The sequence below is a fragment of the Mus musculus genome, chromosome 14 (assembly GCF_000001635.26).
Source record: "Mus musculus strain C57BL/6J chromosome 14, GRCm38.p6 C57BL/6J".
In the NCBI taxonomy this organism is placed as follows: Eukaryota; Metazoa; Chordata; class Mammalia; order Rodentia; family Muridae; genus Mus; species Mus musculus.
The window spans coordinates 124,015,073-124,033,334 of NC_000080.6; the positions used below are offsets into that span (position 1 = coordinate 124,015,073).

An 18,262-nucleotide genomic window follows, 5' to 3' on the forward strand; every position below is an offset into this window, starting at 1 on the left:
AGGGGAAAATGGGGGAGGAGCTGCGTGAGAGGGGAATGGGAGGAGAGGGGAGCTTTGATCAGGATGTAATGTGAATAAATAAATTAATGGTGAGAGAGAGAGAGAGAGAGAGAGAGAGAGAGAGAACTCAGATTTAATTACTGTAGTTTTACTTTGGTTGAGATGAATTGTCCACCCCCACCGTTGTGCTTGGTGGAATAGCTATTCCATGCTTATTTAAATAGTGTTAGAAAAGAACCACATATCAGTAGAGTCTACATTTATTTTATATAATTGTTACTACCCTTTGTTATGATTACTTTTGTTAAAAATATTTGTTAAATTGCTTTTATATATTTTAAAATAATTTAGTTGTGTATGCTTCTTTGTACTTTGTTTTTTATGAGAGGAAAATAAAATACAGTTGAGAATGAAAATTAAAACATAATGATTTCTACAATTCAGGTTTGCATATTGTTTTCTTTGGTTTTACCCTAAAATACAGAGAGAAGATGCTAAAAGAGAGGCGGTCCTATCAGATCAACCAAGATATTTGGAAGTAGGAAAATATTCAGGTGTGAACCACTCCACAGCAATTTCCCACCTTTAATAAATAAGAACAGAATTCAATCCAGAAATGGCTGTGTGGAGTCTGTTGGGGGAAGAAATGTCACTTACTATGCCTTAAAAAAAAAAAAAAAAAAGACTGATTTTCAACAACCAAATACAAGACCCACATTTAGAGTTTTAATAAAAATATTTTAAAGTGTGGAAAATTAAGAGGTGCAGATTATTGTACTCAGCCCCCAAGACCTAAATTATGAAATTTAAGGACCCATTAAGCTTATTAATGTCATGTTAAGGTTACCAAGAAACTAGAAAATTAGATAGCCTGGTTGTACCTTTAAGAACAGCACATAAAAAGAAGCTGTCTTTCCCCCATGTTAATCATCACGATTTTACACTTGGATCCCATCTAGAACCTTCAGATGAAACTTCTAACATGACTGCTTATGTTATAGCTACCCATGGAGTCACTGACATTAGGCAATTAGAAAGTCAACCGCCTTTAAAAATCAAACAGGTTCAGTTGTATTTTTAATATCTGCATGAACACTTATATTGGTCAGAGTATATTATTGTATAAAATCTCAGTTTTTTAATGAGATTGGGAACTAACATTAAGCATTAAAGAGTTGCTGTGAGATAGACAAAGAAATGGATAACTCAGAATGACAGATCTTAAACTACAGTAGGCATCAGAAACCCATAAATGGAACTGAAGCATGAGTTCTTAGACAATGCTGAGGCAGCTCAGCTAAGAAAACACCCTTTCAAAACCACCACTCCAGGTTAGAATGTATACATTGCCCTTCAGCAGAGATCTGGTGGGGCCATAGAAGCATTTTAACATATTGGACTTATCTGCCCTCATAGTCATGGTAAAACAACAACATATGGATAAATAAATATCATAAACACACTGTGCCTGTAAAGACAAAAACTAAAATTACCAGAGGATTCGACTGCAGGAATATAAAAGTTAAGACTTTCTTAGATCTAGCACTATTTCTCTGTGTGAAATGAATTAAGCTGTAGGATTTTATAAACTGATACAATGTCCTACAAAGTTATGTCATGACAATGGTTCCCACAACTCAATGGGCACCTATGTCTAAGCCAGATGATATTTGCTGAGCAGTTTTGGAGTTGGGGTCTGAGGTACATATTTCTACGATTATACATTATAACTGAATCAGAGATGTTTCCACTTGCTTTGGAAGGCTCTGACATTAAAGACTCAACATCTTTTGGTTGCTTCTTGGGTTATAAAAGTAGGAATAAAGAAATCACAGCAAAAGGTCTTTTTCTATCAAGGATCTGATTTCTGGCTACACCTTTCAGAGCAGAGCAGAGCAAAACAGAGACAAAGAGGAGTGAGGAGAGAATGAGTGAATGGATGGAGGAACACCCTCTTAGAGGCAAAGGAGAGGGGGGCAGGGGTGGGGAGATCATGAAGGGGAGACCAGGAATGAGAGAAACATTTGAATGTAAACAAATAAAATGATTAATAAATAAATAAATACATAAAAAGAATAAACAGAGACAAACTGTATAAAATTGAATTAGGTACTTGTTATACAAACAGTCTTACTCAGAGAATTTCAGGAAAGGTATGATGCAAGACTGCATCTTATCACCCTGTCCACCACCATATCATCTACTGAAGCATGACCTGATATGACCATATGGAAGTGATGACTTTTCCACAGAGAGTCTCAATTTTAAGAAGGAGAGACATGTACAGAAGAGCGTAGGGCATGAGTTGTACTGAAGACTTCAAATATGAATTCAAGAGAAATAGTAACGGTGAAGGATGGTAATAGTATTAATAGGTTTTTTTTTCTTTGCCAGTAAAATGAGCCAATTTAAACCAGATATTATATTATAGGAAGGTTTATTGGGAAGCTACTCTCAGAGGAGCAAGACCCCAAGGACTGAGACTAATGAAATTACCATGGAGAGAGGAGGGAGGGGGAAGAAAAAGAGAAAGTGTACATGGGTACAGAAAGAGGAGAGGGGGGGGAGCGGGGAGCAGGAAGAGGAAGGGTAGGGAGAGGGAGAATATGTTTGGATTATATAGGGGAAGAGCCTCTGGGGAAAGGGCAGCACATGCCCTGGGCTAGAAAGTTTAGAGTTGTACTCCATTGTGTAAATGCACCACATTTTCTGTATCCATTCCTCTGTTGAGGGACATCTGGGTTCTTTCCAGCTTCTGGCTATTATAAATAAGGCTGCTATGAACATAGTGGAGCATGTGTTCTTATTACCAGTTGGAACATCTTCTGGGTATATGCCCAGGAGAAGTATTGCTGGATCTTCCAGTAGTACTATGAAAGGATGGACTATCCAGAGACTACCCCACCTGGGGATCCATCCCATAATCATCCACCAAACCCAGACACTATTGCATATGCCAGCAATATTTTGCTGAAGGGACCCTGATATAGCTGTCTCATATGAGGCTATGCCAGTGCCTGGCAAATACAGAAGTGGATGTTCACACTCATCTATAGGATGGTACACAGGGCCCCCAATGGAGGAGCTAGAAAAAGCACCCAAGGAGCTGAAGGTGTCTGTAACCCTTTAGGTGGAACAACAATATGAACCAACCAGTACCCCCAGACCTCATGTCTCTAGCTGCATATGTAGCAGAAGATGGCCTAGTTGGCCATCACTGGTAAGAGAAGCCCTTTGGTCTTGCAAACTTTATATGCCCCAGTACAGGGGAACGCCAGGACCAAGAAGTGGGAGTGGGTGGGTAGGGGAGCAGGGTGGAGGGTATAGGGAACTTTCAGGATAGCCTTTGAAATATAAATAAAGAAGTTTGGAGCTGAGACGTCAAGGATGGACCATCTAGAGACTGCCATATCCGGGGATCCATCCAATAATCAGCTTCCAAACGCTGACACCATTGCATACACTAGCAAGATTTAGCTGAAAGGACCCAGATATAGCTGTCTCTTGTGAGATTATGCCAGGGCCTAGAAAACACAGAAGTGGATGCTCACAGTCAGCTATAGGATGGATCACAGGGCCCCCAATGGAGGAGCTAGAGAAAGTACCCAAGGAGCTGGGGGGGGGGGGGGGATCTGCAACCCTATAGGTGGAACAACAATATGAACTAACCAGTACCCCCCGGAGCTTGTGTCTCTAGCTGTATATGTATCAGAAGATGGCCTAGTTGGCCATCAGTGGAAAGAGAGGCCCATTGGTCGTGCAAACTTTATATGCCTCAGTACAGGGGAATGCCAGGGCCAAGAAGTGGGAGTGGGTGGGTGGGGGAGTGGGTGGGGGAGTATGTGGGGGACTTTTGGGATAGCATTGGAAATGTAAATGAAATAAATACCTAATAAAAAAATAAATAAATAGATAAAAAATAAATGTAAATAAAGAAAGTATCTAATAAAAATAATATTAAAAAAGAAACAAAAAAAGAAAAAAGAAGAAAGTTTAGGGTTGGGGGCAAGGGATGCCAGTGCCTTAGGGCCTGAGGGATAGTGGGAGGACCTGGAGGCCAGGTCTGCTTTGATATATATAATACACACCTCAGTCCTTTTTCCCAGGATCTGGAACCAAACAATTATTAGTGGGCAAACTAGTGAGCAGACATGACACACATTCACTGCATCTGGCTGAATTGGGCGTGTCTTTTTTCTGAACATAACTTACTACTCAGTATTTGTATAGATCCTCTACATGCCAGATAACCCAGTATCAGATCCCTGTAATTAAAAAAACAACACAACACAAAACAATTATTTAGATTTAAAAAATTCATATGAGTGTTTTGTTGGCATGTTTGTCTATGTGCGACATGTGTGCTCTGTGCTAGTAGAACCCATAAGAGGGCAACTGATCCCCTGGAAAAGGATAACTGTGTGCTGAGTGGTGGGAACTGAACCTTAGTCCTCTCTGAGAGAAGTAAGTGTTCTTAATAGCTGAGCCTACTCTCTACACCCACATCCTAAAGGGATGGATCCTTAGATTGGAGGAATGGTTTATATAAGTCAAGACAAAACTGTTTCAGCTTTATATATGTCTTTCTAATGATTTTACCTGTGGGAAAACTGTTTAATTTGGGATGAGGTGTCTCAGTGTGTTTATTTGCAAAATTAAGAGGGAAAACTAAAGTTTCTTTAGTGGTTTCTTTGTAGACTCAATTGTTTCATGTGCTGTTTTTCTGAGAACTGTCTTATGAGTGGATACTTGGCATAAGCAGACAAGTGAGAGGATGTTTCACTGAGAACAGACATGTTTTTCTGGAAACTGCCTGGTGAAAGAGCATGTGATATTTTGCTGGACTGGATGCTTGACAGGGCATGTGATATTTGGAGAGGGTATAAGTATAACCCAATAACTCTCTGGTTCACCTTGCCATTCTTTGCTGGTCATTGCTTGTCATGACTTAGTAGAGAGAAACGAATCAAAGAACTTCTGTTATTTTGGCAGCTTCTTTTTTTTTTCCATTTTTTATTAGGTATTTAGCTCATTTACATTTCCAATGCTATACCAAAAGTCCCCTATACCCACCCACCCTCACTCCCCTACCCACCCACTTCCCCTTTTTGGCCCTGGCGTTCCCCTGTACTGGGGCATATAAAGTTTGCGTGTCCAATGGGCCTCTCTTTCCAGTGATGGACGACTAGGCCATCTTTTGATACATATGCAGCTAGAGTCAGCTTCTTAACAGCTTTCATGAACTCAGGGCTATTGACAGAGCCTTTATTTATTTTTTTTTATTTATTTATTTTTTTTCTGGATTGAACTGCCATTGCTGATTTGTGAATGGTGTTTGTGAGTGGATTGAATGACTGCTGCCAATTCGTGTGAACTGAACTGTTGATATCCTGACAACAAAGACTGGAATCATCCCAAAGAACTATTTCTAAACAGGTCTACATCTCATTTTGCCTTATTAGCTTTCCTTTCTATTACCTCTGGTGGGCGGTGGGCTAGATTAGACGGTAAAGCATTTAAGAACCCTCAACAAAGTAGGTTTTGAAAAATGTAAGCCTACAGAAAACACAACAATCTCTTCTGTTCCCCCAGTCTTTGGATTCTTTGCCCATTTAGCTGTAGAATTGCCCTTGGGTAAAAGTTATAACTGTGGACATGAGAGGACTGAATTTATCATCTATTTTTCTTTACAGGGGTGGAAATGGAATTTAGATAAATAAAGGGACCCACATAGATGTTTCAGAGGCTTTTGGTTATTTGTGGCTTTCTCTTTTCTCTAAATTAAATTTAGCAGTAGCTAAGTAGCTTAATAAACTAAAGAAAAAAAGGATTTCTAAGATAACAGAGAACTCTTGTGTCTCTTCATCCAATATAAACCCTTCAGCCTAAAACTTAGTGGTGTCTCTAGTTTTTTTCTTTAAATATAGTACCAATGCCTAAAAAGAAAAATCCACTTTTTGAGATCATATTGGGTCATAGGGAACTGTTGTTGACAGAAATAAACTTGGGTGAAATATGAACTAGTGCCTGAGTATGAAAGACATTTCTTTTCATCCTCTGCTTCTTTTTTGTCTTTCACTTTTTATCAAAAGTCCTTTGTCTAAGACTGTCATTTATTTGATAAATTAATATTCTCCTTATCAATACCTATCGTCAGATGTTGCCTAATTACATGACAATGTCTAAAGTCACAGATTGTCACTTTATCTAGGAGAGCTAAATAAAATGAATGGAACATAAGTATGAAATAGAGTTTTAGAATGGCTTTTTAGTGTTTCAGATGCTTAGCACACTGTGCATGCTAGTTCCTTGACCAAAAGCCACCAGTAACTCTAAATCACTTAAATGTCTTTTGGGATGTATGGCATGTGATATGTTGAAATTGCCTTACACATCCACTTCATTCTTCCAGTTATTCGTCTAAATAGCAGAGAGAATTTATTGAGTATCTATTGTAGGTAACTTAGCTGGTAATATTTATTATTTTGTAAATTCTTCTCAATTTACTTCTACTTCATAACACAAGTGCTTTCTCATTACCATCTTTCCCTTCATGAAAAATGTGATCTCATTTTTTTTTCATTTTTTAAAGGTATTTCTTTAGTTTTAAAAAATTTAAAGGTATTTCTTTTTTTTCCATTTTTTATTAGGTATTTAGCTCATTTACATTTCCAATGCTATACCAAAAGTCCCCCATACCCACCCACCCCCACTCCCCTACCCACCCACTCCCCCTTTTTGGCCCTGGCGTTCCCCTGTACTGGGGCATATAAAGTTTGCAAGTCCAATGGGCCTCTCTTTGCAGTGATGGCCGACTAGGCCATCTTTTGATACATATGCAGCTAGAGACAAGAGCTCCGGGGTACTGCTTAGTTCATATTGTTGTTCCACCTATAGGGTTGCAGTTCCCTCAATATTTTTATCTCCAATGTCACCAATACATGAACCTTCCTATAATGTATCAATCATCATAAATACATGTTCTTGCTTCCTAATGTAAGCATTTGAGTACATTATAATAAAGCTGCCTGTATTCTGAATGATGTCATTTGCTGTATCCTTTTTTTTAATCTCTGAAGATATAAAAGTCTGCAATAATAATGTCTAGACTTCACATATAGTACCCGCAAACTCTGTTTCATTGCTAGGTACCTTTAAAGGTCTCTTGAGGCAAAAGTTTCATAGGGTAGCTGTAGAGTTAAATATGTAATATCTTGGCATTCTAATTCTCTCTATTCTCTCATTGTTCCCTCGTCTGCATTTTACTTTATCTTCTAAGATAAATGTGATAATGGGAATTATAAACCTAATTCCTATAAATGTATTTTAGAAAAGTTATGACTACCATCTATGTAGACTATTGAAAAAATAAAAACACACAAAAAATCAAAGTCATTGGGAGCAAATAATACACTTTATGCATTATTATTTTAATTTACATAGCATGAAAATTGATTGAAGAAGACTTAAAAGAAATCTTCAAAAATCTCACCTCTATCAATAGCAAGTGATAAGATTATATTTAACCTCACATTGTATTTTAAGGGTATAATTCCTCCTCTCCATACTCCTCTCTATATTCTTTAAAGTCTTAGGAAATGTTAAAAATCTATCAAATCCAAATGTTTCATAGGAACATAAATACTGTCACAGGCTTCTAGATTCAAGAATCTTGATGATAGCTTAGAAAAATTGAGTTAAGTATTTTGTTAAGTCGGGAGAAATATCAAAATGTGGAACACTCTTGAATATGAGTCTTGATAGCAAATGTTAAAATTCTACTGCCTACACAAAGGCTGGACCCAGACAAATGTTTGTCAAAGTTTTCTGGTCAACCTTTCAGAAAAAAATTCCCCATGTGCCGAATTCACAACAAACAGGTAGGCATTCTTCTGTTGGTATTCAGTTCATATTTTCAAGCCTTGAAATCAGTCAGAGGCTCCCTTCTCTGGGGATATATACCTCCAGGGAAGTCAATGAGAGGACTGCCAAGGAGTCAAACCTGAGGATCAACCAGCCCAAGCAGTGCTTTTGGATTCTGCTGACTTCAATTGACATTTTAAAAAACAACAACAACAACAACAAAAACAACATGGGCAAATGATCTGTGTAGAAAAGGCTGCCAGGCACTGTGGTGCATATGATAGATAAACTGTGAGGTTTTCTCCAGCAAGAGGATTTAAACAAACTTGGACAGGTCAAAACTCAAATGATTACACCATTTGACATGCCTTGGTAAACATTTACAAGGCTGAGTTTTATGAGCAAAACAGTTAAATCATAGATCCCCACATTAAGTAATACTTGGTAATATAGCATGCTTCAAATTCAGAATCAGTAGAATTTGTTTGCTCATGGATAACTTTTTTTTTGTTGAACTCTTCTAATTCTTGTGGAAAATACATACATTTTTATGCTGATTTTGTTATGCATATAGCAAAAAGCTCACAAATTTAGAATAGCAAAACAAAAAATTTTAGGGGCATTGTGTTCAAGTACGGCAAGCATCACTATAATTTTCCTCTTTTCTCTTCTTCCAGTTATCCATCAAAATATTCCTAGAAAGATAATCTTAGGAAATAGAAACTATAAGTGTAGTTCAGACCATTATGGTCTTCTGTCTGATTATACAACTCTGGTAAAAACAAACAAACAAACAAACAAAATCAGAATAAAATTTAAAAACCAAAAAACTTAATAACAGCAAAACAGAACCAGTTGGCCTAAGAAGGACTATTATTTGAGTTCCTCTAGTTAAAATGCAGGGAGGCATAGCATATAAATATAGTTTCAAAGTCATAATCTCTCTGCATTTGTGTGTGTGTGTGTGTGTGTGTGTGTGAGTGCACGCGTGCGCGCGTGCGCGCGCGCGAATGCATTTGTGTGTAAAAGTTGAGAAGTAGCCATTAGTTGAACTACCACCCCTCTTAACGAGTCATTATTAAACACCTACTGTAAACCTGAAGTACAGCCGTTCTCACTGAACTGAATGGTCTCTGCAAATGTCACATTTTGTTTTCACTAAATCAGTCTCATGTCAGCAATCCCTCCTGCCAGGTCTTGTTTTTTCTTTTGCCCTAAGCTATGTTGTCAAGCTAGTCATAAAGTTATTCTCTAGCATGCTCTGACATAGCCATAGGTAATATCTTTTAGTTCTGCATCAAACACACACCGAGCCACAGCCTCAAGCTATCTATCCTATCACAGAAAGATCATGGCATCTTTCAGACTACCAACTGTCATTTCTTCTTTTCATCATAAGGAAAGTCAAATTGTAAGTATGTAGAAGTATGTTAAGATGAACTAAAGAAGAATTATGAACCCGAGGCTCCTAATGGGATGGTGTTGCTAAGTGGGAAAGGCTGACTGACTGATTGTGGAGATCTGCAATATTTATTATATGTTAGGTGCCAAAATTATCTTAGGATAAGTTGTCCATTTAAAAAGCTATTTATTGGCTAAGAGTGTGTATTGCATAACATCCTTCTGACTATTCGGTACCTTCTTTTGCAATATATAAACAGACAACTAGCTTCCAACAACTCAAAAGCTAAAACTGTCATCAGCTTCTGAGGTTTATAGCAGAGTCTTCCCAACAACGTCATAATGTACCTATATCTTATTTCCAAAAAGGTGAAAGAAAAGTATCGTGATTTATGATTATCTTTCCTGTTAACATAAATTTTTATCAGGTTGTAATATGGAATTTGAGATGACCTAAATCTCAGTTCCAAGACCATGTTCATTGAAAGCTCTACTTTCTGTATTGATAGAATATCTGTCTTAATGATTCTGGTAGGTTCCAGATTAGACTGAATAGTGAAGTAGACAGTACCTGTGATTATGGCTTGGATATAATGCTTGTCACAAAATCAGAGAAAGGTCTTCAGCTCAATATTTCCCCCAGTGGTCCAAATAGCAGAAAAACCCTTCTGTGTCACGGATGGGTGTTAAAATGGTGACCACAAAATGGTGATACTGAGAAGCACTTTGAGTATGTGTTATGCTAAAGCAATGGGATTTAACAGCATTTAAAAAACACATTCTTTCCTTCTGAAAACTGTTGTAATATTTAAATGTTAATATTAGACGAGGAATTGGGGAAGGGCTTTGTCTAGAGAGACATGAAAGGAAGATTGGTCTATTCCTATTCAATTTTATTCTTCTCCTGTTTTAATTTGAATAAAACACCTAAACATCCCAAACATGACCAATCAAGGTAAAAAGAGATAGTGTGAAATTTATTCCTGGTGACATAGTACATGACATTGGGCACAGAAAGAAAATAAAAAACAGTATTCTTTAGTTAGTATTATTTTCATTATGTAACATTTCTCAGGCAATGCATCTTTACAAACCTGATCAGCCTTGACAATACCCCTCCATTTCCCTTTGGTCTCCAAGCTGTCTCTTAATTTTCATTACCTAATTTGCATATAACAAATTCATACTGGTCCTTTTAACACTGCATGACTGTAAAGATCAAAAATGATAATGGGTGAGAAAGTGTCTGTATCTGTCAGGCAAACCTTGGCTGTTAAGACTTTGTGTCTGATATGAGACTAGTGAATGTGAGGGAATTTGAAATTCTCTGGCATTTCCTGACTTCTTTGGTTTAAAATAGTTTCCCCTAAGCCAATAGACCTGAATTTCACCCAGGACCCAAAAAGGTAGGAGAGAATGGAACTTTTTATTTTTCCCACTCCCACAAGCAGGCTGTAGTGTGTATCTCCTAACTCCAAATATATAGAGCTATTTATTTTATTATATTTGTTTGTTTGATTAAAACTGGGTCTCTCTATGCAATCGTGGGTGTTCTGGGACAAACTATGTAGACCAAGTTGACCTCATGTATAATATATTCTATATGTAGATAGAATATATTATATATACAATATTTCTATATCTCACAAATATTGCAGAAAGAAAAATGAAGGAATAAAAAGATATCAATTTGAGCCCTGGTTTCTTGGTTGTCCTTCATCTGTACAGATTATCTACTCTGGCACCACTGACATTTTGAAGCTGATTATTTTGTTTCAAGAGGTATCCTGTGCACTTTTCATTTAGCAGTATTACTGGCCTCTCTCTTTATAATATACCATTATCTTCCTTTTCCTCCAAGATACCAAAGCAAAAAAGTGGCTCTAAACATTGCCTGAAGTCACACTGAGGAGGCAAAATTAGCTAGGCTTAAGAACAACCTTTCTAAAGCTGAAGCCAGTGTGTGGGAACAAAAATAAAATAAAATAAAAAACTACAAAAAGAATAGGGATTAGCATGCTAATGCTACACATTAATGCTACATGTTGTTAATGAGGTTCTTAGTGGGGTGTGAGCAGAAGCCTCTTCTGAAGGTAGATCCTTCAGCTATGTTATAGGACTTGCATGTTCCCTTTCCAGACAGGGATCTACATTATATTATGCTGTTACTCAGCTTAGTCCATGCATTCTTTCTCTTAATTTTTGCTTCAGATGGGAGTGGAAAAAATCAATATAAAAACTCACACAAAAGAAAATCTGAAAATTCTATACTTGACCCACAGAATGAACCCATGATAGCATGACCCAAATTCTGAAGACCTAGGTCATTGGGATTAGGATAATAGCAGGAAAGGCTTTGCTCTCTGTCCCTCTATGATTGTATGAAAAGATAGCAATTGCTTATCCCTTAGACATGAAGTTGAGTTATTACTGTAGGTGAAGCCTAAGAACTGGCCCAAGGTACAACTTTCTACTCATTTCCTTATAAGATCCCTATCTGTCAAATAAATATTTAACCAGAAAGAATCATATCTTGTGAAATCTTTAAGCCTCTTATTTCTTGAACAAAGTTATGGAGATTACATTTCCAAACATTGAGACCCAATAACAGTGTAACTGTAACAGTAACTATAGAGCCAATGATCTGAGCTATGACTTTATAAACAGAAACTCTATTAGTTGGCACAGTATTTTTTATATGGAATGTTCAATAGTGAATAAGGAGTAGCAGTATTTGAAAAGTGAATTGTAGAAGTCTACTAAGTTCGTGTTTATATACTCTGGCAGATGTTCAGGGAGGCTTTACTGCTGTGTACAAGTGAGTATCCATATTTTTTTCTACGTCCCCTGGTTCCTATTTCTTTTGGTGCTTAATGAAGGTTTACATTAGTCAGAAACTGTGTTAGGAGTTCACACAATGACCTGATAAAGTCAGTCTTCTGCTCTGTAAAATTTCACAGACTCTGAGAAAATATCACATTAATAGACGTTAGAAATACATGCTCAGGGGAATAATGACAAAAGTAAGCAAAACCTACATAATACACACAGAATACAATAACACACACAAGCAGAAGATCTGCTGAAGAGCATCCAAAGCTGAGGAGAATTTCAGCTACATATCTAAAATACTGATATTAAACTAGTGATAAAGTTCCATTAAGGAAAAAAAAATCTCTTCTAGTCAAGAGGATAGAATCTCTGCTCTTGGTGAGGATGCAACATTCCCTTTTGGTCAAGTCAATCACCTGGTCAAAACCCATTCCTAGAAAGGCAATGGTAAGCCATGCAAGAGAGACAGGCAAAATACTTAGTCCTTTAGTGAAATAATATACTTTTCCTTTCCAGAATTTCTACATTCTAGGGCAGTCTCTTACAAGAGCACATCCTTGCTGTGTAAATCTGCCACCATTTTGAGAAGAGCAAACCCTTTTTTTTTCTTCTATGTTGTTTCAAGCATGCTTTCCATAGCACCATGGGCTTCACCATTTGTTTTTTCTCTAAAGCTCCCCCTACCCACAGCTGACATTCATGACAGCTGAACTTTAAGAACCTTGTCCTTCTATTCTTCTCTTCCCCATTCTTTTACTCTATACAGGGATTGAAATTTACAGCTTGTCCACTCAGGAGTATTTTTCTTTTAAACCCTAATACAATTATCTTCAAGCTTCCATTTCAGTCTGTTCTTAAATTTGTCTATCAATGAAATGAACTCAAAATAGGGAACCTGATTTCCTGAGTACCATCTGGTGACTATGGCAGGGTTGCCCAAATTTCCAGTAACATTGGATTCAATAGTATACTCCCCAAATTCATGTTTCCATAGAACAGATATTAGGATAATAGGAGTAAAGGCATTGCTGCCTGTCCATCTAAGGTGTTTTAAAAGCCAGCAATTGTTGCCCCTTTAGACTTGCAGGTGAGTTATTACTGTAGGTGGTGTCAGAATGAGCTTCTCTAGAAGTGTGGTTGGCAGATATAATTAGTTGAGTTATAATATCATCTCCTAAATTTCAAGATGAAGGTAAACAGAGTTGTAGATACACAGAAGTGAAGCCAGAGGCAGGAGTATCTGAGTGATATAACTACAAGCTTAGGCTGCCAGCAACATTCAGCAGGAATCCAGGAGAGGCAGGGAGAGATGATTCCTGGGAACCTTCCAGGAGAACCAGTTTTGCTGGCTTGTCTTCAGACCTAGGACTTTCTAAGTTATAAGATATCTTGTTTGTAGTTGCTGCTGTTTTATGACACCAAGATTATAGGAAGTTCTTTGTAACAGTACAGGAAAACTAATTAAGATTAAAGACTCATCAGAAAAATCGCTCTAGCAGTCCTACACAAGCACACCATCTATAAAAGCTAACTTTTCTGTACATGACAGTGTTTAATCAGTACATAAATAAAATTTACTATGTTTCTGTAATTATCATCCATTTATTCTTTCCATGCATATTTGAGATAAAAATAACAGTAAAATATACAATTATCACTCTTCTCCAGTAGCCTAAGTTATTAAAGGTATTTTATCCATTTTATAAGACATTCAGAATGGAGCAGTCCCCTCACTCTGTTGTATTAATCCTCAGCTTGCAACTTTTGGTGCCTTTGAGAGTCCGCTGTAGAGCTGTTTCAAGTACTGATGCCCGAGCACCAACCTCCAAAGACCCTGATTTAATTGATCTGGATTGATCTTAGACATTATCCCCCACCTTTTTGTTTTTATAACTCTCTAGAGATGCAGAAATGTAGCCCAGAGAAAAGCTTTATAGAATGCAGAACATGAAGTAGTTTTTAAAGGCATGATAAAAGAAATAAAATCTGAAAGTCAGTTTTAAATTCGTGATTCTGTCTTATAAAGGTATGCAATGTTTTGCCATGTTTGATTAGAGTGGAAATTGGGGGATATTGACAATAATGAAATGTGATCTATGACAGAGCAAGACCAGGATCTTACTGAGCCAGGACAGAGCAGAATAATGATGGGTGATAGACAGAATGTTCCAGCTGAAACGGTTTAAGTAATAAGGTAAGAATTTAAAGGCAAAAGAAAAATATGAATTGCCATTCTATACTGTTGGGCAAAAATTGCTAGAGTAAAGCATTAACCAGGAAAGAGAAAATTGATTAATTTAATCATATGTGCCTGCCAGAAGTATGTTGTTTTCCCACAATTTTAATCATAAATTTAAATTCAATTATTTTTCTAAAAAGAAAAAGAAACACTGAGTACAGAGCAGAAAATATAATCTGTACAGCCTGAAATCACTTTGATGTTGATATTTTTATTCCATTTTTTAAAAATTTAAAAGTATAGCTTTTTAATTGACATAAAAGGAAATTGTTGAAGTCAACAAAATGTGAATATTTTAATAACAGCAAAAATTTACATTTAAACATGATAAAATAGTTTTTATGATTAAAATCATACATCCTTGTAGTCTCCCCTCCCCCAGCCTGAAACCTGTTTGCTCAGGGGTGGAGCTTGCCAGCTCAATCGTTCTGCCGTGCCCACTGCTGGAACCTGCCGCCTTGCTGTTCGGAACCGTGCACGTGGTCACCCTGCTATTGGATCCCAAGATTAATTGGCAGGAATCGGGGCCCTTCCCCTGCTTCATAACTGCGTGTGGAACAGTAAAATGGAGCTTTGATCAGAATGCCTGTCTTAGCTGCATTTCTTTCTCTCGCCACCTAGCCCCTCTTCTCTTCCAGGTTTCCAAATGCCTTTCCAGGCTAGAACCCAGGCTGTGATCTGCTGGCCGGACACAACATTTGGTGAACCAACGCGGTACTGAGAAACGGCAAAGGATTTTTGGAAGAGGCACTGCTGGTTTGGAGCTCCATGGAAGAAGAAAATAATTAAAGGATATAGGAAATTCATACCGGAGAAGGTATGGGCTAAGCTGAAACAGCATTAAACCCAAGCGCTGGTTCACTTAGGTTCAGCAGTGAAGCTTAAGAGGAACTGGGAACTGTAACAGGCGGTAGGCCGTGGCTCTCTGAAGCTACATTTTTAGGCGTGAGAAAAGAAAGGGTTTAATAAAAGGAAATTAATAATCAGGCGGATTGCATCATGAGGGAGGAAATTGTCCCAAAAAGCAGAGAGAAATTTCAGGAGTGCCATGCTTTGTTCTCTCTGGGCCTTATAGCAGAAGTAGTACTGTGTCCTCTTTTGTGTCTTGTCTAATGTCTGGTGCACCAATCTGTTCTCGTGTTCAATTCATGTATGTTCGTGTCCAGTCTGTATGAATGAATGTTCTATGTTTTATGTTGGATAATAAAGATGGTATAAAAAACTTTATCTGCAAAGTCAAGAGCTGCCATGCGCTTCAGCCAGGAATCAGACACATGGCAGGAGGGCCCCTGCTGGAAAAACTGTTTGTTTTAGGAAAAAAGGGCGAGTGCACAGCATCTTAGTTTCAGAGTAAAAAAGCTGATAAATGGTTTGTGACTAATGTGTTTGACAAATGGTAAAGTGCCTTTTATTCTATGATTGTAGCTACAAAAATTAATATTCTCTGATTGGTCTAAAATTAACTGCTTCATTTGGTTCTTTTTTATTGATAATGTGCTCTGCATATTTTCACATTCAGCTCATAAGTTGTTGGTTAAAATTAATAATTGTTACATTGCTACAGATGGTTAGTGTTAAATTTGATAACTCAAGTTTAGAGTCCTTCCGACACATGGCATAAGGCAGACCAAGAGGCTGGGTCTCTAAAGATATTTCTAGTTTAGATAATAATTAATGTGGTTCCTATCCTAAATAGTAAAATTTAAGATAAGATTTAAAGCAATGCCTCTTTATTAAAGCATTAAAGCTTGCTTTAATAGGTATTAATAGGTATTAATTGGCATCCAAACTTCGTAATATGATAGTAATGCTTCTAATATTGATTTTAAAGATGATAAATTGTTTTAAACTTGGGTTTTGCTTTCCAAAAGTTATAGATATATTCTAATATTGCAACGAAAACTTAAAAATTATGGTTAAAATTGCCAGTGTTCCATTGACTGCAGCCTGCAGTTTGATTGCAAATTTAAGATTTTCTACTCACCCATATATTGTTAATTAAGATAATTATAAGAGTAATTATCTTTTGAAAGTGCTAATACAGCTCACTTCATACAAAACTGTGACAAAGTTATTTAGTTATGTTTGTCTTTGTGAATAGATTAGACCCTCAAACAATCAGTTTGGCTATAGTTGCTGTCTGGCAGGAAACTGCAGTACGGGCAATTTTTTCACAACACTAAAGTTGTGAAGAACGTTTTAACTGTAAGTCATCTTAAAAAAGAGTATCAAAAGTTAGAGGCGTAGACTATTATATTGTTCCTCTAGAATTGGTCCTTATTGCAGGAGGGCCAAGATGCTCAGATTAAAAAGTATTTTAAGTTTGAGTCAATACAGGGCTCAGGGGAGCCCCAGAGCGCCTTGTGGCCTTTCTTTTGTTTTGCAAACAGTTCCTGAGAAAGTTTTTCCCTGTGTTCAAGAAAATTTCTTTGTAACAGTGTTGCAGATCTATTCAGATGTTTAAAATAATGCTTAAATTCAAAGAGTTTTGCTTCTAGTGAACTGGTAATTACTAGAAAATTTTGCCTCTAGGTATGGCTAATGTAACTTTACATTATGTAAGAAAAATTTTTATTGTTTCTGCTTCTATACAAGAAGTCAAGAGTTTTAATCTTTCAGTGTATATTGTCTCCTAAGTGGAAAGTATTTTATTAACTAATGCTTCTCAAAGGAAGTTTACCTTAAATCCTTGCTCTCACCAAAAGGATTCAGAGACAATATACTTTTATTACTTAGGGTTTTAGTTTACTACGAAAGGTTTTACAAAAAAAATAAAGAAAGCTTTTATAATCATTAGTAATTATATTCATTGGTAATTAAATATTAGTTGTGCCCAAGACAATTCTTTGGCCAACAAAAACATTGTAAAGTCATTTTTCTCATCCTCCCAGCCAATCGTTGGCCCATGTGGGCCTAACTAGCTGCTGTGGGGCGGAGTCTTAAGACACGCAGTTTTCCCTGTTCCAGCACAAATAATCTAGTTGTGTGCTGTAGATGTTGTTTTAAAATGCTGAACAATTAAACCTTAATTTGTATATTAATAGTCAATGCCATATCTCTGAGCTCACAATTGCTTAAAATTGTTCGTCCCTCAGATACTATTAATTCTCAAATTTGCAATTGCTTATGCATATTTCTAGTAAATAAATAAATTATGCACATGTGACTCTTAATAACTTTTCAAGCTTTCTAGTTACAACCGCTCCTTAAGAAAAATGATTGAAAGTGCAATTATTCACTGCCCCTTTACAGCCAAGTATTTAAAATGTTTTGTCAACAAGTTATTAATTCAAAAGGTTAGGTATTATAAAATTTTAAAACTTTAACTTCTTAAAAGACAAAAAAGAGAGAAATAGTATCCCTGTACATACTATTTAGTGCATTCCCATGCACACTATTTAAATCATACCTTTATTTTCAAAATTTAATTTAATAAATATTAAAATTTAAATGTCAAAGAATTTAATAAATGCTTTATAGTATTTTAAAAGGATCTACTTATTGGCTTATAGATTGATCCTAAAACAGCTAGCTTATTAGGAAAGGGAAAAACAGGTTCTCTCCACAGAACACTGCAGAAGCATTTAATTCGTGTGACGAGCTGGTAGATAAGTTGACTCAGTGTCCTGATTGAAATGACTAAAAAACTAAATTAAATTCATGTTTTAGATCCATTCTTGCTTGTCATTTTTCCAGTTTAGACTAGCTTCTAGCCTTTTAACTTTATGTCAATAGTTCATCAGAGGCTGTATATACTGACTTGATAAAAGTCATTTAATAGAGTCATAATAATTTTTCTCTTTTCTTCAGTGTGACCAATCATTCTAACTCAATCTTAGACTGGTCTAATATTCAGTCCAATGTTAGAGATTCCTAAATTCTTAACTACCTAGCAAAGTTAATTTAGAGTACATCCCCCACTTCCAG

At 36.6% G+C, this 18,262-nt stretch overlaps 1 protein-coding gene and 1 long non-coding RNA gene across 5 annotated transcripts in view; one reads left to right on the forward strand and one right to left on the reverse strand.

The window, feature by feature from the left end:
* 1700024B18Rik (RIKEN cDNA 1700024B18 gene) overlaps positions 1–612 on the forward strand; it is a 28,050-nt gene extending 27,438 nt beyond the window's left edge. Inside the window, exon 4 of the long non-coding RNA NR_045479.1 lies at positions 485–612. This is a non-coding gene — a long non-coding RNA (RIKEN cDNA 1700024B18 gene). The remainder of the gene's footprint in view (positions 1–484) is intronic.
* The window catches only part of Fgf14 (fibroblast growth factor 14), a 703,246-nt gene that overhangs the window by 40,632 nt on the left and 644,352 nt on the right, over positions 1–18,262 (reverse strand). The gene's annotated exons all lie outside the window — the stretch shown is intronic.